Source organism: Dipodomys spectabilis, unplaced genomic scaffold, assembly GCF_019054845.1.
Source record: "Dipodomys spectabilis isolate Male_0828 unplaced genomic scaffold, ASM1905484v1 ptg000669l, whole genome shotgun sequence".
NCBI lineage: Eukaryota > Metazoa > Chordata > Mammalia > Rodentia > Heteromyidae > Dipodomys > Dipodomys spectabilis.
In genome coordinates, this window is record NW_024871346.1 from 1,643,042 (window position 1) to 1,670,180 (window position 27,139).

Consider the following 27,139-nt stretch of genomic DNA (forward strand, 5'->3'; position numbering starts at 1 on the left):
TTTCCTGTGGCCAAAATGAGGTAATAGTTTGTTTGTGTGTCTGCTCATTTTTTGTTGTTTTTGTGACGGCGTCTAACGATGTGCTTTGTCCAAGCCGGCCTGCATCTCATTGCGCAGCCCAGGCCAACCTCAAAATCTTGATCTTCCTGACCCAGCCTCCTTGGCCTGCCCAGGTCATTGATTTCTGTAGCAGCAGGCTTTGGTCTGACACTTACAAATGTGGCAGTCAAGTCATCTGTCACAAAGAAAACCTCCAAAATCTCACTCGAAGGCTCTGAGTTCACATCACCACGTTCTTTGGAAGAACTGTCTGATAGTTGCTCTCCTTGTATCCTGATATGTTGTTCTGGCAAAAAAAAAATCATGTTCTTGCTGCCGATAGTAGTGCTGGTCTGTGTGGCTGTGCACAGCTTTCTGCCCCGACTGTACAACAGGCATCAGTGGTCAAACCTGGGGCATTGTGTCATGTGGATGAATGAATGCACTCCACTGACTGGAGGCTGGGGACGAGCCGCTATGAGCATGGGGGACAGCGGGGAGGGGGGGGTAGATGAAGCTGTTCTTCATGGACTGCCCCCGACTCCTCATGCTTTAAAGCTGTGCAGTATTTCCCATGAGGTTGCTGTAGGTGTTCCTTGGAAGGACTCTGCTGTTTACTGCACCAACAATGCATCTCAGGGCCTCTTAGAGTGGTCAGGCCGCACATGGGAAATGGTGTCTTCCGCTTGCTCACAGGACCAGCAGCTTTTCCTTTGACTTCCAAAGTGGGAGCAACTTCCTCCTTCTGAGGAAGGATTCTTTCTTTCTTTCTTTTCTTTTAAAAGCCATTCTTGCTCAGCCGCTCTCCAGCTCCGTCCCCGGGCTGGTGGAGGAGGGAAGCACAGATTCAGCCTGAAGACAATGAATGCCCTCTGCACTTTCCCGTGGCCTGTGTAAAGTGCAGCTTTACACAGCGGCAGAGCAGCTGGGATGGAAATGGAGACCACTCCCCCACAGTCATGTTTGTCTGTCCCCCTCTCCGGCATACCTGCGTGTCCGTTGTCTGTTTTATTAGCACGTCTCTCCAAGCCATTTGAAGTTCATTGCCTTTGAGGTTGATTTTTAATTTGGAACCTAACAGATTTTATTTGCACATATAAATTCATCCACACATCCACACGCCCTTCCCCTCAATCCCATATCCACGGTTTCCGGCATATTGTCAAAAACCCTGATATCAGGAGCAGACACCAAGTAGGTGGCTTGGCAAATGAGCCCCGTGCCAGTGGATTTCGCTATCTGCGTGGTGCAGGGTGTGTAGCCAGGGGAGGAAAGAGCTGTTAATTTGTTTTATACTTATCTCTGGGTTTGCATTTGTGGACAACTTTGAATAGAGTGCAGGACTGTGAATCCCAAAGCAGGTGATCCTCTGAGAACTGTTTATATCCTGTTCTAGAAAGGACTCTGTTTGACTTATGGAGGCATCTGATGTTCTAAACATCCAAAATCATTTAGGAAATAAGGAAGTCTTGCCGTTACTACTTAGGACACACATGCCAAGGGTTTCCATTCTGGCTTCTTGCCCGTTTCTTGTCTGTCCCCAGCTAACGATGGACAGCCTCCTCTCATCTGGTTTGCTCTGGTGGAGAGGACTGGGAGGAACCACAGTGCTCCTGTTATGAAGGAATTCTATGATTTTCCAGCCATGCCAAAGGAACTGGGAAGAAGCCAAAGTGGAAGCTAGCAGTACCTGGCATATTGTTTGTATGCTAAGTGCAGAAGGTGGTGATTTTCTTTCTTTTTTCTCTTGTCAGTCGTGGGGCCTGAACTCTGGGCCTGGGTGCTGTCCCTCAGCTCTTCAGCTCAAGGCTAGCACTCTACCACTTGAGCCACAGCTCCACTTCCAGCTTTTTTCTGCTTATGTGGTGCTGAGGAATCGAACCCAGGGCCTCATGCACGTGAGGCAAGCACTCTACCACTGAGATACCTTCCCAGCCCAAGGCATTTATTTTATTTTGTAATTTAAAAAGTGGACTATTTCAATTTCTTATGAATAATCAAGAATTAGCCTCTTTGTCAAATATAGCAGAGATAAACACCCTTGTGTTTCTGAATGTGAAAATACCACTACAAAGATACAGGAATATTTGTGACTTAAATTAAGACTCTGAATGAAAGAGCATTCCAAGCTTTAGTTTTTCCACATATATCATTTAGCGTGGAAGTATGAGTCTTCAATAGACAGAAAATTTTGTCAAATGACCTCAAAATGCCACTTTCATAAGAAATATGCCAGTGAATGTAAAGGAGGTTGGTATTAAGTTTGTATGTATGTATGTATGTATGTATGTGTTTATTTTGTCAGTTATGGGGCTTGAACTCTGGGCCTGGGCACTGTCCCTCAGCTCTTTAGCTCAAGGCTAGCGCTTTACCACTTGAGCCACAGCACCACTTCTGGCTCTTTTTTTTTCTGCTTATGTGGCACTGAAGAATTGAACCCAGGGCCTTGTGCATGCAAGGCAAGCACTCTACCACTGAGCCACCTTCCCAGCCCAGGTATTGAGTTTTAAAATTCCACATTGAAACAGTATACCACGAAGCTAAATTCCTGATGAGCCTTTCCCAGTCTCCTCGGTGTTATTCAGCATGGGGTGACCTTGAGACCTGGCGAAGGAGGGCTTTCCCGGCCGGTGACACTCTCCCAGCCGCTCCCAGGAGTGAGGGAGACATACTTTCAGAGTGTAGAGCCGCCTCTTGAGCCCCTGCCAAGAAGGAATGTTATAAACCACTGTAGAGCTCTTAAAAGTGACTCGCCTCAAATAAAACAGAAAAGATTAGGTTGATAAAAAATAAAAGAAAATAAGGTTGGCATTTGACTGTCATCGCCGGAGTGATGAAGTGGTGTGCACCTGCACAGTCCCGGGCCGCTCTGCATTTCACAGGCGAGCAGCGGTGAGCATTTCCTCCACGCGCTGTCTGAGCGCCTCTTTCCTCCCATTTGTCCTGAGAGTGACAGCAAAATGGTATTATAAAATGAGAGAATGAAGAGGGAGGGTGGAAGCAAGAGGAGAGACCTGGAGAAAGGAAATGGTCGACAGAAATTTGGTCTGCCAATATCCGCGCTGGCAGAGGTCTTTTTCTTCTAGCTAGAGGGGGAAATGCTGTTCTCTTTTCCCAAGCAATTATAGGCCCCCAAGATTGAAGCTTGGTATATAGCTCTTTAATCTCAGAAGATATTTATGGTTCAACATTAGACTTTTAGGATTCCGGATGTCAGGGGCATTAAAATATGAAGGCTGTAAGGCAGCCTGCACTCCAGCCAGAGGAGACGAGGCTTGCGGTGGCACTTTGTAAGATTCAAAGAACAACTTCCCTTTGCCTTGTTTTCTTGCTCGCCTGGGACTTCCCGGTGTCTAGGCCGGGAGCAGCATGTGGCATCTGATTGCTTTTTACGGTAGATCTGAAGTGCGTTGGGATTTTTTTTCTGCACGTGGTTTATGAAGGACAATGTGCGAACGAGGACCATTTCCTTTACCTCTCAGGCTAGACGGTCTGTTACTACTCCTGCCGAATTCTTCAAATCTTCCTTTAACAACAGCCTCACTCTATTTCAGTATTCACTGGTTCTCTACAAGACCTTTCAATGCATTACAGAGACAGGAGATGGTGTGTCAGTGCCATACAGCTGGCCAGCACCAGGTTCAGGACTGAGCTGAGTTCTTCGGTTGAAGCTACTCTGCACCAGCACTGTGTGGCATTTCTCTTCCCGCTTTCTCTGCATTCTTCTCAGCTGTCCATCACAGATCTGTCCCTCCTTTGACCAACAAAGCTCTGCCTCCACAGAACACAGCAGACTGAGATTGTTCAGTTGTTCCAGGAATTATCTGCCTGTAATGATAGCTGCCATTTATTCAGCATATTCTGTGTCTCAGTGCTTGTGCATAGTAGTTTCCCACACACATTTATTCTTACCACATGCAGTAAGGACTGGGATTTCCTTTGAGTATTTGGGAAAATAGTGTTTAGAGGAGTTAACTGGTTTTGCCTGGTGCCCATCTAGAATGTATATAGCCAGAATTTAAACTTACCTTTGTCTGACTCCAAAGCCTGGGCTCATAGCCACTTCTTGGTAATTATTATGTGGTCATAGTCATCTGGTACAACTTTGTATAGAAGCACACTTAGCTAAATAATTCACATATTTGCTCCTTACTTGGTAGCAAATGGATTTTAAAAAAGTAATTATCCATCACTTGAGCATTTTTGAAAGACAATACAATCCACCCACAAAAGTGTCAGTTTCTCTTCATATATATGTATATATATGTACTATATATGAAGATATGGATAATATAACAGATATCAGGACATCAATTAAGTTTTTAAATTAAATGTGTAATATGATATATGCAAATATATCAAATGTATGTGACTATATTTGCATATAGCCATTTCTCCATGCACAATAGAAATGGGTTATATCACATCTAAGAAAATGCAGTTTTGACAGGGACAAACACTGGAGGCTGGCATGTGTAATGACACTCAAGTAGATACACGGCAGTAGCTTGTCATGAGGTCACAATTTTTCTCTAGCTTTCCCCATTTTTCTTAACAATGTGAAGCAGGGTTTTTCTTTCTTTCTTTTTAAAGTTTAATTCTGTTGTCAAGGTGCTGCACAGAGGGGTTACAGTTACATCCGTAAGGCAGTGAGTACATTTCCTGTTGAGCATCGTTACCCCTCTGTTGTTTTCCTCCCACTTTCCCTCCCCTTCCGTGTCCCTGCCCCCATGTTGTAAAGGTCATTTCCAACACGTGGTCTTGTGAGTATTGTCGTTGTGTTGGTTCACTCTCCAAGTGCCTGGTGAGAACAAAGCACCCCATGCTGTTGGGTACCCCAGAGGAGAGGCCAAGATAAACAAGGGAGAGGACGCCAAGCTGTGGTGAGAGGCGGGCATGGACCAGCAGCCCAGAGAGATCGTGTAAGGACACAGCCTTCCTTGAGCATCCCCTGGGTGGACACAATGTGCCCATACGTCCCAGCCACAGTGAGCTTTCTGCCTGGACTCCTGCCCATTGCAAGCCTCATAGCTTTCTATAGAAACTGTAGCTCCCGGCGCTGTCACAGGTGAGCGACTGTTAGAGGCAAGTATTCCAGTTCCATCACTGCCGTCTCTACATGTGCTTGAACATCCCCGCATGATGCCTCCGTTGGCGCTCCTTCTCATTTTCTGTTGTTCTAGTGGCAGAGTCTTAGTACTTGGGTGACTTGAAACAGCACCTAGGGACGCTCTCAGAGATCGGCAGGTCAGAAGCATGGTGGGAGCATGGTGGGTTGGTCTGATCACCCACCCCCACCCCCGCTTCTTCCATGTCTGAAATGACACATTCCTTTGCCACTTTCAATGTCACGCAGGTTTAGACTAGATTCAGTTCCATGTAGTTATAGGGTGCATGGCTCCTTTCCCTTTAGCTGGGCTAGAAGTGTAGTTCTAGCCAGTGTAAAGATGTAAGTTTAAACACCAAGTACTGCACCCCAAAATGTCATAGAGGTTAACTGGTAGAGCATCTGTATAACAAAGGTGAGCTCTGAGTTCAAGCCTTAGGATAATTAAAAAAAATTACAAATGGGAGGAAGGAAGGAAAGAAGGAAGAGGAAGGAAATAGGAAGGAAGGAAGGAGGGAGGAAGGAAGGAAGCAGTGGATGCCGAGGCCCATGCTTAGCTCTTAGGGTTGCCTGAGCTCCTTGACTCTCAGCTCTCCTCCTCTTCGGAGCATGCAAGAACACATTCTATTTCTCTCATCCTTTGTATTTCTCTTGCTTTCTCTTATACACCTCTCTGATTCCAGTCAGAGAAAGTTTTCTGCTTCCAAATGCTCACAGTCTGGGGAAAATCTCCCCGCTTGAAGATTTAAATGGGCATTGTAGCACACAACTGTAATTCCAGTGCTCAGGAGGCTGAGGCAGGTGGAAGTCGACTTGGAAGCCAGCCTTGACTATACCATGAGAAACTGTCTCAGAAAACCAAGAGCAAAAGCAAATAAAACCCACGAAAACCCAACCAAACCAACAAAAACTTGTTTTGCCAAGTCCCTTTGACATGACCCAATATTTTACTTACTCATCTGAGGTGGAGGGCAATGTTAGAGATTTTCATAAGACCACTCTAGTGTATAAGTGAAAAAAAAAATGGAATGCCTTTGCTTTTTTCCTCCTTCAATATTTTCTGTCTCCTTTTGGAAAGAAGTTGTTCATCTTGTTTCAGAGGTTCTCTGCAGATCTGGAGGGGTTCTTGTTCAGCTGGCCGGCAGAGCAGACATCAGGATTTGTGGGAAAATGATCAACATACCCTGGTATTTGGGGCATGGTTATGAATCAGAACAGCTAAGCTTTGACTCTTTTTCTTTTTGGTCACAAATTGAGCAGAGGAAACCTTTTATGTGGCACGCATTTTAAGTACGTATCTTCCTATGGGTGCTTTAAATCTTGATTGTTTATGGTAAACCATCTTGGGGATGTTTACGATGGCATGGATTCAAGATACAGACAGCATTTTCCTCGCCCACCCCTCACCCCAGAGTTAATGGCAGCAGAATTCAGATATTTGCAACTTCTGGATGTTCCGTGCCTGTTGGTGCCTGCTGACACCATGGTGAACTTGTATAATAAAGGAAAGAGGCTCGTTTCCCCAAGATCTCTCGGAAACATCTAGGGCCCACCCAGATAGCTGAGTGCGGGCTTGCCAACGCTTAGATGAGGGAGCATTGCGTTTTGCAGCAATTAATTTCGCAGAGGAAGCAGTCTGTTTAAAGAGGCCTGGAGCGCTCGCTAAAATGGGGGTTGTTTTTCAAGGCCACAAGAGCTGCATTTGGCTCATCAACAAAACAACAATGCTAAAATACGGCCTCCTGGGTTCTGCAAAAGAAGGGGCTTAGAGGGGCAGTGAATGATGCTCACCTGCTAGAACGGGGTGCGGACTGTAATTGTTTAGCCCCCCAGCACAGCCCTGCAAGGGTTAACATGACAGAGATATTAGTTTGTGATGGCTAAAATGGTTGGTTTGAAGCTCTGGGCAATACGCAGACTGTTATTTACCGGACTTGGTCGATTACCTTCTTAATGCAATAATGACCTGTGAAATGAAACGTGAGCTAGACAATTGTTCCTCGTTGTTTCCAGTAAAACATCCTTTCATACTCCATTAAACCACCATTAATTCCATATGAAAGAGGGTCACGCACAAGCGCCCCATGGTGGGGTCTCTTTCTCCCTTCCTTCCTTTCTTTCTGGGACTTTCTTGCTCAAATGCTTACAGGGCTTGTCATCTTTGTATGCTCTCTTTCCTCTGCCGTCCTGGCTTCCGCCCCCCCCCCCCCCCCCGCCCCCCGCCCCGTTTGTCCCATGGAACACCGTGGATCTCGTGAGATTTAGGCTAAGAACTTCCCATGAAGGGCAACCTGAGCAACGGCTCTTCTGAAGCAGGGGCCAGATCTCCATTCCCAGTGTACGCCTGCCTCTCACGTGTCTTTGGACATGAAAATAGCAACGCACAGAAAACTCTTTCCATCCAGGAGCAAGTAGTTCAGACCTGCTTTGAAAAGATCCAGCTGTCTATCCCGGATGTGTGTGCTGAGTGTGGGGCCGAGCGCCTCCAGGCCTGTCCTCTGGCCAGGCACCTTTCCCTGCCCGGAGGGCTGTGGGGTCCTTCCCACAGCAGGGACCCTGCACGGCTCCAAAGTCCTCTTTTTTTCCCCCGGAAGCCTGGCTACTTTGGAACTGCCTTTGCCTGGAACTAACTCTCCCACGAAGGTCCGAACCTAGCAGACCATGGCCGGTGGCTTTTCCATGGGTTTCCCCCTCCCTGTGCTGTGCTGTCTGTGGACTCCCCCCGCCCCCCCCCCCCCCCCCCCCCGTCTGTGTTGTATGTGGAATCTCCCAACCTCATTTCTCCCATAGTGTCACTGTTGTACAGGAATTCCATTGAGAAAAACAGTGAGGCCACATTTTGAGAGGTCGAATTGGGAGTCTTTATTGGAGAGCCGGCATTTGCAGATGGACTCCTGTCTTAAAGGTCTACAGCCCAGAACAGAGCTAAAACAAAGCTTTGTTTTTGGTTGTGAGGCTTGAACTCGGCCTGGGCGCTGTCCCTGTGCTCTTCAGCTCAAGGCAAGCACTCGACTGCTTGAGCCACAGCACCACTTCTGGTTTTCTGGTAGTTTATTGAAGATAAGAGTCTCACAGACTTTCCTGCCCGGGCTGGCTTTGAACTGTGATCCTCAGATCTCAGCCTCCTGAGTAGCTAGGATTATAGGTGGGAGCCACCAGCCCGGGCTTAAAGCTTTTAAAGACAAAAGCCACATGTTTGGGTGCAGCACCCAAGCCCAACAAAAGTGTTATACATAAAGCAAAACAAGCTAGATGGGAATACTTATTCCTAATAAAAGTGTTATACATCGGCAAAACCAATTATCCATGGGGAACAATCAGGGGCCACCCCAATTGTCTAGGGGAAGAAAGACTTTCCTGGAGCTTGACAACTCAAGACACACCTGTAATCCAAAGCATGTCCTCCATTACCTCTAAAGTTCTCAGAATGCCCCTATTTAGAATGTCTTCTATTTAGATGCCAAGACGGCCACACTTACATCCAGTATCCTTATTTCAGCTCCACTGAACCTGAATTGTTCTTCCATAGTCAGCGGTTTGGCTGGGTGGGTGTGAACTCCCGCAGCCTCTCTCTGAGAGCACCTGGTGACCAGGAGGCACAGATTCCTGCCCCCCCCCCCCCCCCCCAGGGTCGTGCGTCTGGACTGGCTGGCGCAGGTGCACTCGTACAAAGGCGGTCTCTGTATGGGACCAGGAAAGAAATCCACTTCGCTCCTCCTCTGTGTTTCCTGGAGAATGTTTCCCCTTTCTTACATTACAGCCATTGACATGGAGGGCTGCATGAACATCCCGCCAGACCACAGTTTATGTTCAATCTCCATCCAAAAGGCTGAGGGTGCGTCAGACCACACTTCAGACTGGCCCTCCCCTCCCCACTCCCATCCTAGAATGCCTCTAACCTCGGAAGCCAAGTAATTAAAAAAAAAGAGGAAATCAGTAATTAGTGAACTGAAGAATCGATGAATGGCTCATTGGAAATGAGTTTTATCCCATCTCTTTTCCAGAAGCACGTAAGCTGTAACCCTTTACAGTTCAGGGTGGGCCCTCGTGTGCCTGGGGACGTTTCCTACATGGCTGGAGAGTGTCAGCGTCCATCTCCGCCCCAGGGAGGAGTCCTCCTCCTCCCCTCTTCCTCCCAGCAGGGGCTCCCGTGGGCCCGCCGGGGCTGGGCTTTGAATGGGACTGAGGCAGCACGTGGTATCTGCACCTTCCCCCATGAGGTTACAACCTCTTAGAGGGCAGGGGAGAGTTGCGATGTTCATTTTAGTTAGAGCTGCCCCTTGTGTTTGAACTCACTCCTAGCGTGGAATGAGGGTTACGGGGGTGACAGGAGCTCCTCTTTACTGGATGCCCCCGAGGTGCCAGGCGAGGTGCCAGGTGCTGTCAGGTGCTGTGCTCACCTTCACCCTGGTCCCTACGTCACACTGACGTACGCATGCTTAGAGTTTCATGAGATAAAGCCAGGATAAAGCCAGTGTTCCTTTCTCACCCTGCTCTCCCTCCCTCACTTCCTCCTTGCTTCCCCCTTCCCTCCCCTCTGTCTCCCCTCTCCCTTTCTCTTTCTCTTTCTCTCTGTGTGTCTATCTTCTGTATTATTGGAGATTGAACCAGGGCTCCATGAATGCTAGGCCAGCAACTAATACTGAGTCACATCTCCAGTCTTTTCAACTTGTGATCTGCCTGCCTTAGTTTCTTCCCAAGTAGCTGGAATTACAGGTATGTGCTACCACTCCTGGATGTATCCAGAACATACAAGTGTTTTTCACATATAAGTGTTACTTGGAAGGGAAAGATACTCTAAGCAGTTGTTGCTAATATGAAGTAATATGCCAGTAGGCATAGAAATACTATTCCATGAGCATTTACTGGTATAGCTTGTTTGCTTTTGGTAAAATGGCTTTTCATATGGATGGTATACCTGAATAAAGAACTCAGAATGGTGAAGCATGGAGAGGGCACAGCTATGTTGGAAAGTCTGTAGTCTCTTGGTATTACTAGTAGTACTTTCTATTTTCTTAAGAGCCACTGAGGGGCCTTTGAAGAGTTCAGAACCGAGGAGACCATAGGAAGGTGGACTTCAGAAGGATGACCAGGCAGCAGGAAGCAGGGAGAAGAACAAGATGGAGCCTGGACACACAGAAAGACTTCCGGGGACACAGTTGGACGGTTAAGATTTGTAGAGAACGCATTGATGTGGAAGGATTGTGGTGGAGGAGATGGTGGTACAGATCAAAGAGCTAGAAGAGAAGAAGTAGAATGGGTTACTTATTCCTGACCTAGGGGGTGGGGAGAAGAAGCCAACAGTCATTCCATTGTTCGTGGCAAGATGTGTCTGGAGGGAGGATTGGGAACAAATATGGGAGAATAAGGAAAGAGACTGAAGTTGCGTAGGCTTTGCTTTTAGAAGAGCCCAATATATGGGGAGGGGGGAAATTATTCCAGGGATCAATTGGAGTTAGAACCTCTGGGATTGTAGCAGGTGAACTCTCGCTAAAATCAAAAGGTACCTGGAATAACGTGGTAGTTGAAATGATACAGAACATGAAGTTGAGAAGGAAGAGAGGAAGAAACTCAGTGGAAGAACTTTGGGAGACGTATGGAGGCGGGAGGCCTTTGTTTGAAAATGTTTGCAAGCAGCTGAGCCATGCAAGATCTGCTGTTGATCACAGAGGCAGAGCCCACACTGCAAGAGCAAGCATTCCACGTGAGTTCTCACGGCGCACACACTCACTAGCCCTGAGGTGCTCAAGGGACAAATGACCACGGTGGAGCGGGAGGCGTCTGGCAAGAGGAGATGCCGGTCAGATCTTATCCACGGACAGAAGGAAGAGACACAGAAAGAGCGAGCTCAAGGGACAGGCCCCTCCGCCTTGCTGATCGCCAAGGGCTTCCCTGGCCCAGGCAGCATCTCCTTTCTAATCTAAGAAGGCTACCTTGGATTTCTTTCCTTTATTACATCATTTATTCAGTAGATATTTATTAGGTCTGGCTGTGTAAATGCCACATATTGGGTATGCAAAATTTTATCATCATTGAGGGAGTTAGAAAAAAAGCATACAGAAACACATCTGTGTGTACGTGTGTAAATATGAGTGTGTGTGTGTACGTACAGATGTGACACTCCTCATAAATAGTACAGATACCACAAAGAAGAAATCGGGAGTTGGAAAGGAGGAATGGTAGTGGTGGTGGGTGGAGGAGAATGGTCCCTGAAGCTTGGTCTTGGAGGCGATGAACTGACGCGAAGGCTGGTCTTGGAGGCGATGAACTGACGTGAAGGCTGACGAGTGTTGTGGAGGCAAAGGGCGAGAGGAAACGGGAGCACAGAGCGGCTCTGGAGCAGCCCCGAGGTGGGAGGCGAGTGTGAGACCGGAGGGTGAAGAGATTGAGGCCGGGGGACCCATGGGAAGAAGAGCAGCTCGGACAGGCGCATGGACGCTAGATCCAAAGGAGGCTCAGACCTCTGTTGAAAATGAGGTGCGGTGGAGACGAATACAATGCATTTGGCACATCTAAAACACCACGATATGGTGTGACCTATGAAAATACTTCATACAGGACATGAAAATGGAGCTGATGAGGGAATCAATTATGGCTAATTAGCCACGCACTGCCCCCCCCCCCCCCGCCCGGTTATGTGTCTGCAAGTTTTCCTAATGTTGGGAAAGTCAAGTTCCCCAAGTCATGAGGACCGTTAAAATTAAGGCATTATTCAAAATATACACAAAAATATAGGAAAATCTCTTTTAAGATTTCCCTTTTTATTCACAAAAGGTTTATGAGGAGCAAACCGTGTGTATCTGGGGCCCTGTGTGAGGCTCCGGGGATACCAATGTGCACAAGAACAATCTTGTTCTTAAAGGATTGCTTGATCTTGTTTGATTGATGAATTTTGCCAAAAGCATAATTAGTTATTTTTACTCAAAGAAAGAAGTATCATTTGTATACAGAAAAATTTTATAAGTTACATTGTAAGCATTTTTAAAACAAAATCCATAGCATTTTAACAATGTTCTTTGTTAAGCTAAAAGATTAGAAATTTACTTAGATTTTGACATAAAGAGATGTGATACTTGGATGGTAATTTACAACAGATAGAAACAGTAGCGTCTCCTTTGATTCTTACAAGAACACTCTGGGGTGTGTGGGGGGGTGATTAGCTTTGCCCCTCAGGTAACCTTTAGCTATATTTGAAGATGATTTTTGTTTGTCACAAGCAGGAGTACTGCTGGAATTTGGTGGGTAGAGTCAGCGGGACTGCAAAGCATCCTACACTACCCAGAACAGGTCCCTCCCCGAGCATTACCCAAGTCAAAACACTTCCAAGTGTAATAAAACATGTTCTAAGTGTTTTCTCCCCCTTTAACTCAAGGGAAAACTATTGCCTACGACATAATCTAAGCCCTATTTTTGCTTACTTCTGTTTCAGAAACCTTAGCATTGGACTAACAGTCAAGTGAAATCTGTATGTTGCCGAAGTACTTAAAATTAGCCATCCTTTGCATATTTCTATGAAGTCATTGTGCCAGTCTATTAGTATGTGATCCTTCTAGTAGCTAGAGTTTTCATGAGCTGATGTGGGATTACATAAAGCTAGGAAATGCCAGAACATCTCAAGTACAAAAAGCCCAAACCCTGTGTTGTATTATATGTATTTAAATAATAGCTTCTCAGAACATAACTAGAAAGTAAGGTCCAAACACCAGATCATTGAACTCGTATTTGCTTTAGTGTCAGTGCCGCACTTGCCCATATTACCACGTTGAACGCCGTTCTCAATCTGAAATGTCATTTCCATGCTGTTTTACTTGATTATATCTCTATTTATAGTTGTTCTCATTTTATGTGAGAGAAGCTGGAAATATCATCAATCACTTTCATTGAGACCATCTCTTTGTATCTGTAGATCAGATGCTAGATAATAAACGTTATTTGATGATTGAGGCATAGTATAGCAGTGTAATCTTTTCTCTGTGCTCAACTTTGAATCCCAGGCTTATTGCTTAAATCTCAAGTAGAAAATCTGCAAACGGGTCTTCAATATTTCTATGTACCCTCTTGAAATTTTAGCTCCTAAAATTTTGTGGCTAGACTTGCATTTATGGGCTATGAAAATCAGTGATAATATTTTGTGATTCTGTTTAGACACACATTTCCTGTTTTCTTTTCCCCAGAACAAATAATCACTACATCTTAAGTGTGGGTGTGGTGCCTTGCACACCAGACAGTAATGTCATCATTGATTGAACATAGGGAAGCGTGGGGGTAGGGTGGGGGGGTAAGATTGGCCTAGGCTGCTGAAGCAATGGTTCTGGTGGCATGATTTGGAGGAATCTAAGATCTGAATAGGATCTGAGCATAGCCATTTGGCAGCATGAGTTTTAATGAGAATTGTTTAGAAAGACTAATTGTTCTTTTCTTTTGCAATTGCGGAAGTTGGTTTGTTCAGGAAACTGATAACCATCATCAGGATGACAGTATTATCGAGGTGCAGTTAATTGTATATGACGATTGAAGCATTGATAATTTGGTGATACACAGCTCACTTTGGAAGTGTTCACAGTCAGCTGGACTCTTCTAAGCATCAGTCCCATTTATCTCCTCACCTGCATCGTCTGTGGAAGTGATTCCTGCCCATCTGAGCGAGGCCACAACTGCCTAACGCCAGAAAATCCAAACACCTCTTAAAAGTCAATCTCATCAAGTGTTCATTAAACACACTTATGAGATGTCTTACATAGGTTTTATCATTCTGTACTTTCACTTCTTTTGCTCATAGCTCATATATTTTATTTCATTTTTTATGCTGGTACTGGGTCTTGAATGCAGAGCCTAGGGGCTGTCCCTTAGCTTTTTCACTCAAGGCTAGTGCTTTAATACTCCACCTCTAGCTTTTTGGTGGTTAATTGGACACAAGAGTCACATGGACTTTCCTGCCCAGACTGGCTTCGAATCTCAGTCCTCAGCTCTCAGCCTCCTGAGTAGCTAGGATTATAGGCGATTCAGACAGGTGCAATCATTTTACCTGATGGCAGGGCCAGGCTTGTCAGGGTCAGCATGTTGGTCTTGATTTATAATCTATGGCGGAGGAGAGGATTCTTTTGTTGAAAAAAAGTGCATTCATTTTGTATTTTGCTTATATAAAATCATGTTAATGAATTTGAATGTCTTAAACTGCTTTGAGTACCGAATAAGAAGAACTTACTAGTAAAGTGAGCTTTGTCTCAGCTTATTTTGACCACCATTTCTTTTTAGATGAGTCATACAAGTGTGCTTCGTTTTAACACACCCGTTCATGTACACAGTGCACCTCCATCAGCCTCTCCCTGCCTCATTCTCCTTCCCAAACCAGACTCAGCAAGAATCATTGTTCCGTTTTCATGTATTACATAAACTGTTCTGATGATATTCGCCCCCACTTGCCCTCTCTGTCTGCCCCTCTCACACAAGTACTTATAATCGCCACAGAACACATTTCAGCTCCCTCGTGTTCATTTTCTTGCATTTCATGTTAATTGTTGGAAGGAATTTTGCCATGCTAGCTCACTCATGCATTTGCCAAGCTTTGAAGCATGGGCTGGGGAGGGGTGGGCCAGGATGTGGGAAGGGGTGACGCGAATCAAGGTCCATTACGTTCATAAAAACTGAGTGCTTGAAGGGCAACTCCCGTGTACAACTACTTAAAGATAATTTTTAAAGAGTTAAAAAGTTTGTAATTATCTATATATATAGTTAATCACACGATGTGTGTGTATATAAGCTTGAGGATGGTTTCTTAACTTTGGTGTGGAGAACAAAAATGGATACAGAAAAATGACCTAAATTTAGGCAACATGTGTTACTGAAAATGTACTAAAAACAAAACCATTTCTGACCCCTGTGAGTACTCCTGACCCCCTGAAATTCCCTTCCTCTCAACCTTATTCCATTGTTGTTCTTCAAATGAATGTCAAAACCCAGGAGAGGGATGAGGCTCTTACCACAAAAGAAAAGGAAGACTCTGTGCTGTCACGGTTCAGTGTATGCTGAACCCTTGAAATTTGGGGCCTATTTATACTTTAAGACAAACAGAGATCATGTTCACAGCGGCAGATGTTGCAGGCAAGCACAGGGTTTATTACGGGGCTCTCGACGTGGGAGCAGCAGCAGAGAGGGCTTTCCTGAGGCGGAAGTCGAGTGGGCAGCTGCAGAGAGCTCTGTATTGGGTTACGGTGTTGGCGGAGAGTGGTCCGGTGCCCATCTCTGCTGGGCCGCAGGCGGGCTTACCTCCACTACTTCCAGCGCGATTGTCTTATTGGCTCCAGGCTTGGCCCTCCAAAGAGGAGCAGGCTACTCACGTGCAAAGAAGCCAGCTTAACCAGCCTCACATTTGCAGATATGATTGGAGGTATTTATCTTTCCTCCCCCCCCACATCTTCTAAATATTAGCATTTAATAAAATACACATTTCTTTCATTTATTTTGAACTCACTCCAAAGCCAGCAAATACCAGAACCTTCAGTGTTATGATAGGAGCGGTTCTTTATTGGTTTGTTTTCTTTTCATTCTTTCTGTTTTTACTGTGTGATTCTTTTTCATTATAAATCCTTATGTTTCTAACTCAAGGAGCCTGACTAATCAGAAGGGCTTCCAGCAGAGGTAGACAAATGTTTTCAACGTGGACCTGAGACCCGACAGATGCAGCGGGCCCCACCGTTCACAGGAAATGAAGAAGTCGGGGCCATCCAAGGCGAGGATTTCTGCTTCCGATAAACCATGTTAGCTCTGAGAAGCGCAGGGATTTCAGATGGTGGAGGAATGGCTTCTTATCCACCAGGCCACGGAGACAGCCTGCCACGTAGACTGTCCGTTTGGGAAATGGTCTGAGAGGGGACAGCAGCTGGGAAAAGATCCTTCATGAAAGGCAGCTCAGAACTGTTCACGGGCAGAAGGGAAGGCAGAGGTTTGTGTCCCCAGATGGCCCTAGGGTGTGTTGGTTGCAATGCATGAATATAAAGTGGTTCGTCTCTTGGAGTGGCACCATCAGGCCAGGGGCAGAGGGCAAGGCAAACCAGCCTTCTCGTGCCCAGCACTGTGAGCCACAGCCGTGCCTGGAATAGGAAACAGTGGGGCCCCCAGCCTCTGAAGAGGCCGGGGAGAGGAGAGTAACACGGCCTCCTAGGGAGAGGTTTTATCATGAGGCCATCAGAGCCAATCGAGGAAGGTCTGAATTAAGCCCCAGTCTCAGACTGTGTATCTGGCAAGTTACCTGCTCCTAATACCCTCCTCCTCTTCCTCTTCTTCCTCCTTCTCCTCTTCCTCTTCCTCCTCCTCCTCCTCCTCTTCTTCCTCCTTCCTTTTGTGCCAGTCCTGGGACTTGAACTCAGGGCCTGGATGTTGTCCCTAAGCAATTTTGCTTAAGGTTGGCACTCTACCGTTTGAGCCACAGATCCTTTTTTTTTTGGAGGGGTGGTTGATTGGAGAAAAGGAGTTTCACAGACGTTCCTGGATTTGAACCACAATCCTCGGCTCTCAGTCTCCTGAATAGTTAGGATTTACAGGCATGAGCCACCAGCACCTGGCAGTGTTCTTATTTTTTTTTTTAACATTCAAAATTGATGGCATTTACCTCATTTGGCTGTGTGTGATGAGCAGAAAAGTTATATCAACTTAGTGCCTACTATATTATACCTATTCAACACTCACTACTGCTATCAACAGCCATTAGTGGGTTTTCACACAACCACCATGGTAAATCCAATATATTCATTTCCACAACATTACACAGAAGTTTATTTCAATCACAGTGGGCTGTAGATGCAGTGTTTTGTGAATGTTCTTCTGGATTGTTGACATTGTTGGTTACCATGATTTTGTTTCCCACACGAGGGTTTTTGTCTTTCTGTGCAAAGGTCACTGTTCTTGCTACATTGGTGATCTAGCAAGTTCTCCCCACAGAAAGCTGGACCTGTCTCCAACTTCTCCCAAAGGAGGATACTTTTGAGTGAGAATGGAGGAACTAGTCATAGGTGTTTTTTTTAAAAATTGGATCACAAGAGTAAGTTATCATTGTTCAGAGACATTTGAAATGTGTGGCTGTGCAGGTCATTCACCCTTGGAGGTGTCATTTATTTCCCTTTTTATTTTGGCCAATTCAGCGAACATTTTCTGAGACTGTAACATGTACTACTCATTTAGGCAGAGCTTGATAGGAGTGGGCATAGTAACTTCACAGAGTGAAAAGGAGACAGTAAAACACCAACTAGTTGTAATATCCACCTGAGTGAAACACCGCGGAAGAAAGCATGCTTAGGATTAAGGCCAGGGCCAGCAAGCTGTGCTGGAAATGGCAGAGAACAATCGCTGTACCTTTAATTGCTTCCCTTGTGTGATTGAGGAGCTGGTGTGGCCTCCGCATTTGCTCCTCCTCCTTTTCCTGCTGCTGCATCTCCTTGTTCTGCCTTTTCCTCCTCTTCCTCCCCTCCCACCCCCATCTTGTTTAGTCACCATGCGCGTTTTCTACCGTGGATGTGAAATGAGACCCAGAGATGAGGTCTGCTGGGTTGTCCATTGAATGCTGGGAAAGGATGCTCAGCTGGAAGTAGTCAGGACCGACCCTGTCGGGTGCTCCTCTCTCAGGGTGACGGCGTCATCTCTCATTTGCTCAATGAGACCTGTATAGATTGGACACACATGAATAATGAATGCTCTGTCTTGGATAGATGGGAACATAATGCTGTCACTGTGGACTCGGGTCAGAAAGGACTGGGGATGGGGGAAGACATAGACAGGAAAAGGACAGGCACCCGTTCATCCTTTCTGTTGTTGAAGAGAAGTCAGGAGAGCAGAGTCCCTGGCAGCCACTTTGTGACTGGTAATCACCCAGTCATCACGAGGAGACGGGGGGTTTCCCGCATCCTTCTGTGAATGTCGATTGTAGGCACAATGTCAGTTGATTCTCACGTGTCTGACCGCGGGCCATTTCACATTTCCAAGTGCCTTCTGTCTCACCTTTATAGATGTGATTCTGACCCATATTAGTATGAAGTTTAAGGTGGCTTTTTATGCTTAGAAGTTAATACTCGGTATATGCTGCCTCTGTGTGTATAGTATAAAGGATAACTTCAGAAAATAACACCAGTGACTAATTAGATTTCCCCATCTGTGCTCACATCTTTGCACATAATTCTGTCATTAATAATGACAGCGTTCAGACCAGTTCAGGCAAAATTATAAAGCAGGTAAAACTTTTCTATATTTTGTTATGTCTATATTTGAGTTTTTCTTCTTCACGCTTTCTTCTTCTACTTCAAGCATCTTTCTGGGCCTCATTTTCAGTTGCTACCCGGCTATTTGCACTTGAATAGAACATGGCTGCCAGAAAAACGCCTTTAAGGCCCAAGGAAACAAGTCTCTCCCGGTGCACTTTTAGGTGGAAATGGAGCCTTGTGGGAGGCACCTTTCTCTGAGAAGGGCAGCCATGCATTTGTGCCACTGGCTTTCCAGGTGGTGTCCCCCAGTTCTGAGGAGTGGCTCCAAGACAGAGTTTCTGCGGGTGTCATCAGACTCTTCTGAGGGGCTTTGACCCTTCACGCCCCAGGGCTCCTTGTTGTAGCTGGTTCAGAATCCCATGCTGCCTTTGACTTTCGAGGCAGTGCATTCTCCTGGGCCTACTTGTCCGTCCGGGGTGACTGACGGGGAGGTGGGCTGTGAAGTGAGTTCTATTAGCAGCTCTCCTTCCTTCAGTCTTCAGTGCCCTTCTGACCTGGTCACTGAGTCTAAATCTCTTGAGGCTGGAAATGTGGCCCAGTGATCTTTCCAATGAGTGCAAGGGTTTAATCTCCAGTACTAGCACCCACCCCCACACCTCTCCCCCCACCCCCCACATCCACACACACGAGCTGCCACTACCTCAGCCATCTGCTCTTTGACGTATTCTCCGTCCGCATCAGTGTTTCCTAAACTCTTGTCATAACCATCTCCACCCTTCCTTCCTTTCCTCCTCCTTCCAAATCTTGCCTAGGCTAGCCACGATGCCCAGGTCTGTGCTGAGTACTCTCGAGTCTCTGTTTCTATTCTAGACTGGAGCCCATTCTACCTCCCGAATCGTCTGTCCAGTTCCCTATCCTCACAGCCGTGCTTACGTTCTTTCCAACATCCCCGATTCTACTCAGTCTTCCCAGTGAGTGGAAACTCTTCACTGCTTCCCTCCAAGCCTCTCACTCCAAGCCTACCTTCTTCCGGCCATCAGCTGTCTGGTCCATTTTCTCAGGAGTCCCATGGCAGAGCTCTTACCTCAGCTGTGGCCATACCATTCTGTTTAAGTAGTCTAAACTTCAGCTTCTACAATGTGCACCAAGAGGAGATGCCTTTTCTCAACTGCAGCTCTGATCCCGTGTGGGCTTGTTGGCAGAAAACCTCTTCCCGGCTTCCATTTATTTTGCAGAAGAAAACTTAGTTCATTATTAGCCTAGTGTCTGATGTGCTTTGTGATCTCAAGACTTCATGTTGATTGGATTTTCCCATACCTCTTCATGGTATGTTATGCCGGAAGGTTCTCCGTGTGTCAGGGGTATGTAGGCCTGGCCTCTCTATGGCAAAAATAGGTGCCAGGCTAGAAGCAATGGCAGAGCAACCTTCCTTTCCCTGGGTGTTGATTGTTTGGGCTGAGTGTCAGGAAGCACGAGGGTGGGAGTGTTCTCATCTGGTAAGTGCCTCTCTTCTCTCGTGCTGTGACTGCTGTGATGCTGAGTAGAGCTACCCTCTGGGGATGATTATCGGTACAGACCTGAGCAGCCTGCATTCCCCCAGAACAGCCCCACAGTTACTTGTCTGGAGGTTTGCTGTCAGCGGATCTGCCCAGGAGTTAAAATACAGAAGCCGGGACATTTGCACGCCAGGGGTACTCAAGAGGGAGATGGCAGAAGCTGTTTTTAGTACATCATCAATCGCTCTGTTTTAGGTCCTAGTTTACCACAGAGCCCTCTCCTTGGGAGGAAGAATCTCGAGACTGTTGTTTGTTTCTGAGTATATGTAAAAAATGCATGTGGCCTCAGTATTTATTTGCCCATTCGATGATATATTAACGTGAAAGCCAAAAGTAAAGAGACAAAGTTATTTCCCCTCTTTCTTGTAGCTTAGAATTACCTTGAATCATCTGGGTGTGATTCGCATTTTCAACCCTCATTTTAGGTCTCACGTCTTCATTAACAGCAGCCCTCAAATAATCAGAATCTTAGTTATCAGGAGAAAGGAGACATGTCTGTGGTAGAGCTAGCGAATACACACGAATAGTGTTCATTTTGATTAAGCCATCCATGTTGCCTAGATTCAGGCAGTATTATTTGGAACACCCAGTGCTATACATTTATAGAATGAAAACAGCCATTCAGAAGCAACACAGGGCTTATTTATTTATTTATTTGTAATGAGGCTTCAACTCAGGGCCTGGGTGCCGTCCCTGAGCCTCTTTGTGCTCAAGGCTGTTGCTCTATCACTTTGAGCCACAGCACCACTCCTACTTTTGAGTGGTTAATTGGAGATGAGAGTCTCATGGGGACTTTTCTGCCCAGGCTGGCTTTGAACTGCAATCCTCAGATCTCAGCCTCCTGAGTAGCTCAGGTTACAGGTGTGAGCCACCAATGCCTGGCAACACAAGGAATTTTAATCAGGGGAGAAATACACATATTTAGAAAAGCTGCAGTACTCTTTGCCTAAGTCTTCATTTGTGTTTTTAGACCGCTGCTTACACACGAACAACACCGTCACCCATTGCGTGTAGATACTGTGATCTGTCTTCCGTTCTCTTGTAGAACATTGACACTTAGAGGTCACAGGGCTGTGTGTCTCTGTGTCTTTACTACTTAGCACATATTCTAGAAAATTTAATAGGTATTTAACTGAAGGCAAGTATGAGCAAAAAAAAAAATCACCAATTCTGAGTCCTAGAGGAAAAGTGGCCCCTTTGAATTCTCTATTTGTTATTGAAATAAAATAGATGAATTCATTCTGCTAATTATGTTCTCTGAAATATAGCAAATCTAGGTTTTGAAATTCATAAGTAAAAAATCATAGAATTTTGTTCTCTCCCTAATAGATTTGATTTTGCCTCTTGACCCATAAAGCCTGAAGATGCTAGCTGGTCTTTTATAGCAAAAATTGGTTGGCTTTGCTCTTTAAAATGCTCATATAAACGTGTGTATAATTGAAGAAACAATTAGTTTCTGACAACTTCCTAAAAGCAATGTCTCACCACAGCTCTGGACATTAATGCACAAAGTCTGTGCTTTTATCTATGTCTAGCTCTTCTTTGCAGCTCATTTTACTTGGCATAGGTTGAAAGTATAACATACACTTAGAAAATCTGGTAGATTGCTTTATTTCCCTAGCCATCCAGTAGTAAGAAAGACTGCTGCAGCACACTAGAGTTTTACTCAATGTACACATGTGAAACTTGAAGGGATGCGTGTGATTGAGGTTGATGGGAGGGGGGAAATGTTGGATGGGTGACAATGAAGAAGATGCGTTGTTCTCAGACATTGACGTGTCGAACTGAAACCCCTTTGTGCAAATATGTAAAGGTAATAAAACGCACTGGGAATGAAAACAGGTAAATTGAGGCTTGCTTTAACTGACAGGGCTATAGATGAGGAATATATGTGCTCAGAGATACACGGCAGGATCTTCAGCTAGGCTTAATCCCCTGCCCAACAGTGTAAGTTGGAAAAAGGGTAAAGTACTTACTTTATATGCATATATGGAAACAGAACAATGAAACCTGTTGAAGTTATATTAAGAAAGTGAAGGGGAGGGAGAGAGAAGGGCTGAATTGGATTGAGGTTGATCGTAAGTAAATAGGAATTTGTTAAAATGAACCCCCTTTATACAATAGATGCTAATTTAAAAAATGCGATGCAATTCTTTTGAATTGGTTCATCATGACAAATTAGCAGACTCTTGTTTAATTCTTATTCAGTAATTTCAGATGCAGTATTACCAGTGGGAAAGACCATGACTTAAACACAAATCTCAAAATTGGGTAACTATATAGCAATGGAAATTTTATTGAGTAAAGTATAAGGCAGAATTGAATTCGAGGTCATCATCTTAATGAACCTGGCTCCCCCTCTTTTCTTTCCGTCGTTAAAGGGGTGTCCACACTAAATTCACTTGTTAAAGAGAATGCGTTTCTAGCTGCCAGGATCAGGCAACTTGTGTTGTAAATCCTGTGTAAATGTAGCCTGAACAAACCAGTCAAGAATTTAACCTCTGTTTGGCAAACTAATTGGCTGGGGGTTTAAAACCATCAGTTATGTAATAAAACTATGCATTCAATTAGGGTGAACTGATTATGTGCAGCGGCTTCCCTCCCCAAGAATCTTGTTAGCAGTGGAGTGCTGGGTTACTTGCTTGACTCCCAGAATACCACTCAGCCTTTTGTACAACCATGTGCTTTCCTACTCATCATAGATTTCACAGGCCTCTAGGAGAAGACCTGACTTTACCAAATGAAAAAAAAGAGAAGTAATGTTAAATGCCCATGGGGGGAGAGGTTCTGGCTCTTACCCCTTCCTTAGTGAACCACTAGTAAAGGACGAATGTCAGATATTACCCCTCTGCAGGACCCTAGGAGGGGCTGGGTGAGGTGAATTAGGATTCTGTCCAGGAAGCCAAAGGATGTGTGGCTGTTCAAGATGAGGGCCGGGCCGGGTGGGGCTGTGGCTGTACCCAAGAGAGTTTGGGAGAAGGGAATTAGGTTATGCTCCCATTGTGACTGTAGTAATGAGAAGTGAACTCTGTAGAACTGTATATTAAAAGACACCCTGAAAAATAAATAGACTTAAATAATAAATACAATCAATTATCTATAAGGCTTAGACAATTGTTTAACCATCTGAGACTTACTTACAGTCAGACTATATTTTCTCAGGCAGTCATTCATGACTGGTAACTATGGATTTTGAGAACCGTGACACAATAATCTTAGATTTGGAATGGTAGAAAAGCCAGGTAAAGTGTGTGTGTGTGTGTGTGTGTGTGTGTGTACACACATGTATAGTATATAATTTTATATACTATAATTATACATGATTATACAATTATATGTTTATATATAATTATATATTTTATATTTATATAAATTGTATATAAATATATAATAAGGAAATAATAAGTATATAAATATGTTATATTTATATATAATTATATGTTTATATTATAATTATATAATTTTTAAAAAGAATAATTTTGATCTAAAAGGAAACTTGTCTGTAATTATTAAAAAACAGAGTTGTGGGACACTTTACTGTCCAGTTATGAGGATTTCCCTCCCAGCATTTATTCTGGCATTAATTAATATAATAGTATTTGAAAGAAAGATTAGAAATGTGTTATGTTAGAAATAGCCTTGCTGTAAGGGACATGCATATTGATATACCAGGAAAAACTTGGGCAATTTTCTCACCACTGAGATTTTTTTCACCCACTCTGGAGCTGAATGGAAAGCATGTGTTTATTAAATGATTGATGCTTGTACTCCTTAGGAACCCTGGGAATTGCCATCGAGATCAGATCATTAGTCTGCCTAGCCTAACATCTTGCTTCTGGCTCCGCTAATTATCGGATGCATTTGAGGGACATTTAACCCTTACTAGCAAGGCGTCTGGCCAGTGGCTCACATGTTGTCCATGCTCATAGTTGAGCCGTGTAGTGGCAGCCTGACCACATGATGAGCAGCAGAGCTCAGTGAAGCTATGTTGGACTCAAAAAATATACTAACTGGATCTCAGAGGATAAGGACTATTTGAGATACATATAATCTGATTCTCACAGATTTGAAGTTTTTATTGTCCAATGAGGATATGATAACACTCTTACTGACTCTTACTGATTGTATACCTCTACAAGTTCCAGGTTTTATGTATATATATGTATATTTATATATGTATATAAATAAATATATAAACATATATATATACACATATATAAAGCAAATCATCCTCTTGTTTGTAATCTAACTCTTCAGGGCTGTTTATTGGTCTCAGAGCTGATTATTTCTAAATCATTGATAACTGATGAGTCTTTGTACAGGATCTGTAACCCTGAGGCCTTCCTGTGTCTCAGGTCCCCGTTGTATGTGTAAGGGAAAGCCAACAGCAGCAACTTATTTACAGCTTTGGAATGAGAATTGCAGTGACAAAACAGGCAAAAGCCCTGGCAGCCTTCTGGAGGAGAATGTTTATTGTGTTGTTGTTGATAAACAAAGTTGTAATGGAGCTTTTCAGATGCTAAGGAGGCACCCAAGAAGAACCCTTCTGGAAGAATGATAGCTCAGCCAGAGTAATGTCGCCCACCCCAGGGGGCATTGGCTCAAGTCTGGAGGTATCTGGGTTGTCACAGGTGGGTCCAGGGGTAGATTTTCAGGTATTTGGAGCTGGAGACCTTGCTAAATATCCTATGATGCACGAGAAAGCTTCCTACTAGAATTATCCAGTTCAGTGCACCACCACGCCAAGGTTGATAGAATCCCACAGGAGAGAAGGCAGCATGGTGCAGCTTTAGATGGGCAGGTGTGGAGCAAGGATTCATGGGATTTTCGCCAGGGACTTCGCAAGTTCAGACTCAGGGCATGGAGGGAGAGTATTTATTATTACGATCAAGCCAATTGCAAAGAAATATTAATCTAACACCAATTTCATGATATGCCTTACAATGATTTCACAGCATGTTTGATTAGGCACGCATGCAAAGCAGCTCATTAAGAGACTATTATTGGTATCATTTTTTAACCTGTGAGACCGAGCGTTGCTCTTTGCTCTCTCCTCTGCAAGACTTAACCTTCAATTGCTGTTCATCACTTTTTTCTCATTTCCTGCCCTTGGTAGCACATAAAGTTTCTGGAGCTCATGGCCCACCAGCTGGGGTTCTTTTGTTCCTACCTAAAACCCTCCAAGATTAGCATTGTCAGCACGTCTGCCCCCTTCTCCAAACTTAATAGTGGTTGTTCATTCCCTAATGTAAAGGATTTGGGAGGACAAAAATCCAACTGCTTTGTCTCATCCTCTATATTCTGAATCTTTAAGATGAAGTCTTACTGTTGAAACGGGAAATAGCAAGGTGAGCATAGTGTTCCAGAAGTTTCTGGAGTGGACTGGCTAGAGGACAGCAGAGAGAAGGAAGGCTCGTGTCTCTATCCTTGCTAGTCCTTTCCAGACATCCACAGGTTTTCAGCCTAATTGGTGGTGTTCATAATAGCTCCCCTTCATGAATTTTACCTTCTAGGAGCTTCTGATTCTAGAGGCCTCCAGCGACTACAGGCAAAGTAGCATTCCCTGTCCTCCTTCCTGCAGCCAAGCTGTGAAAGCAGGACAGTTTTCAACACATCTTCCTCACGCTCTGGTTTGCAGGGATGTGGGCGAGCTTCTTCCTAACACATACAGTATGGCTGCGAACTTGGGATTTATAAACAAAAGTCTCAAACTTGGAAATGCAACCTGGGTGGGAGCAGTGTTCCAGAACAAGTTTTCGTTGGAATTCAAGGAAGGATAGCCGGGAGAGAGGTAGTCCTTTCTTTGGCACTAAAGTAGGATCACTTGTGCTTTTCAAGAACCAGAAAGTCTATAACAACAACAATAGCAAAACTATCTTCTTCTACTTCAGGATGGCTTTTGGCATTTTTCTTCCACTTTTTAAAACCAAAGGCACAATAGATATAAGATAATAAGGTACAGATAAGTAGGGGTTAAGATTTCCATTCTCAAATTCACATACAAAGAATTGTGTCTGTGTTGCGACCTCTACCAAACCAAGAAATTTATACTTAATATATATTGTTTCCGAACACTATGCTTAAGTACCCATATGATTATAGTGGCCAACGATATGAAACAGTCGTGTCTTTTTCAAAACCTATGAAGAAAATAGGCTCAAAATATCATGTGTTTCTGACAGCTTTTAGAAGCCAAAATTGCTTCAAGCCTAGAAAATACAGAAGTGCATCATAAGAATAGGTTAGATGGATAAAAGTTACATTATGAACACTCGTAGTTTAATAGATTTATTGACTTTAAGACCTATGTTTCTTCTTTCTTCCCCTCTCTTCTCCTCCTTCTTCTCTTTCCTCTTCTTCCCAGTCCCCTTTCTTTTTCAGAAAAGTGGTTCTTCTGTTTTAGAAATAACAGTATTAAGTGGTAGGGCTAGAGGCTTGAGCCTGAGGTTGCATTAAAAAGACAAGTTAAATGCTTTAATTTATACTTGAGAATAACAAGATATGAAAGGATTTTGTGAAAATCCTCTGTTCATTAGATAATGTTTATTTAACAAGATGAGTGTTTTCGATGAGATTAAACTGTGGATTTTACTGAAAAGACTCTGAGATATAAGGCCTCTGTTCTTTAAATCCTGCCTACTTAAAGAAATATTACTAAATACTTTTAAGTCCATTTTTTATTCAGCTTTGTCTGTTTGCCATTGGTTATGATAGACTTAGAAGCTCATTTCCACCCCCCCTTTATTCTTCACTATTTTTATTTTAAAATTTTGGCAAGACTGTTTGCTTTGTACTTGTTGTTATTCAAAGATCCCAGCAGAATTCCAATCCTTCTGTAATCAGTGTTCTTGGAAGAGGCCATGAGCTCATTGCCAGGGGAAAGCTGCAAGAAGTATTTCTCCCTAGTGACAAGGTAGCTGCTCAGCTGTGTTGTTGTTGGGTCCAAACAGATGATCATATAATCACATATGTGTGTACGTGTATATATATATATACATACATACATACACACATGTGTGTATATAATCTATATGTAGTTGTACAAAGGAGTTGCTATTCAACAAAGCAGTGTATGAATGCAATGTGTCTTTGTCCAGATAAGACAAATATTCTGGCTGCACTAAGCTGCACTGTGTCTGGACTTCAGCAACAAAGAGTTTTGGTGCTCTGGACTTAGAAGGCTCTTAAGGAAAGAGTGACAAGACTCTCAATGGGTCTGTTTCATTTTTGTGGTGAGGTGGTGGGGG

General features: G+C 44.3%; 1 protein-coding gene across 1 annotated transcript in view; it reads left to right on the top strand.

Moving 5' to 3' along the window:
* The window catches only part of Pkhd1 (PKHD1 ciliary IPT domain containing fibrocystin/polyductin), a 288,492-nt gene that overhangs the window by 215,450 nt on the left and 45,903 nt on the right, over nucleotides 1–27,139 (top strand).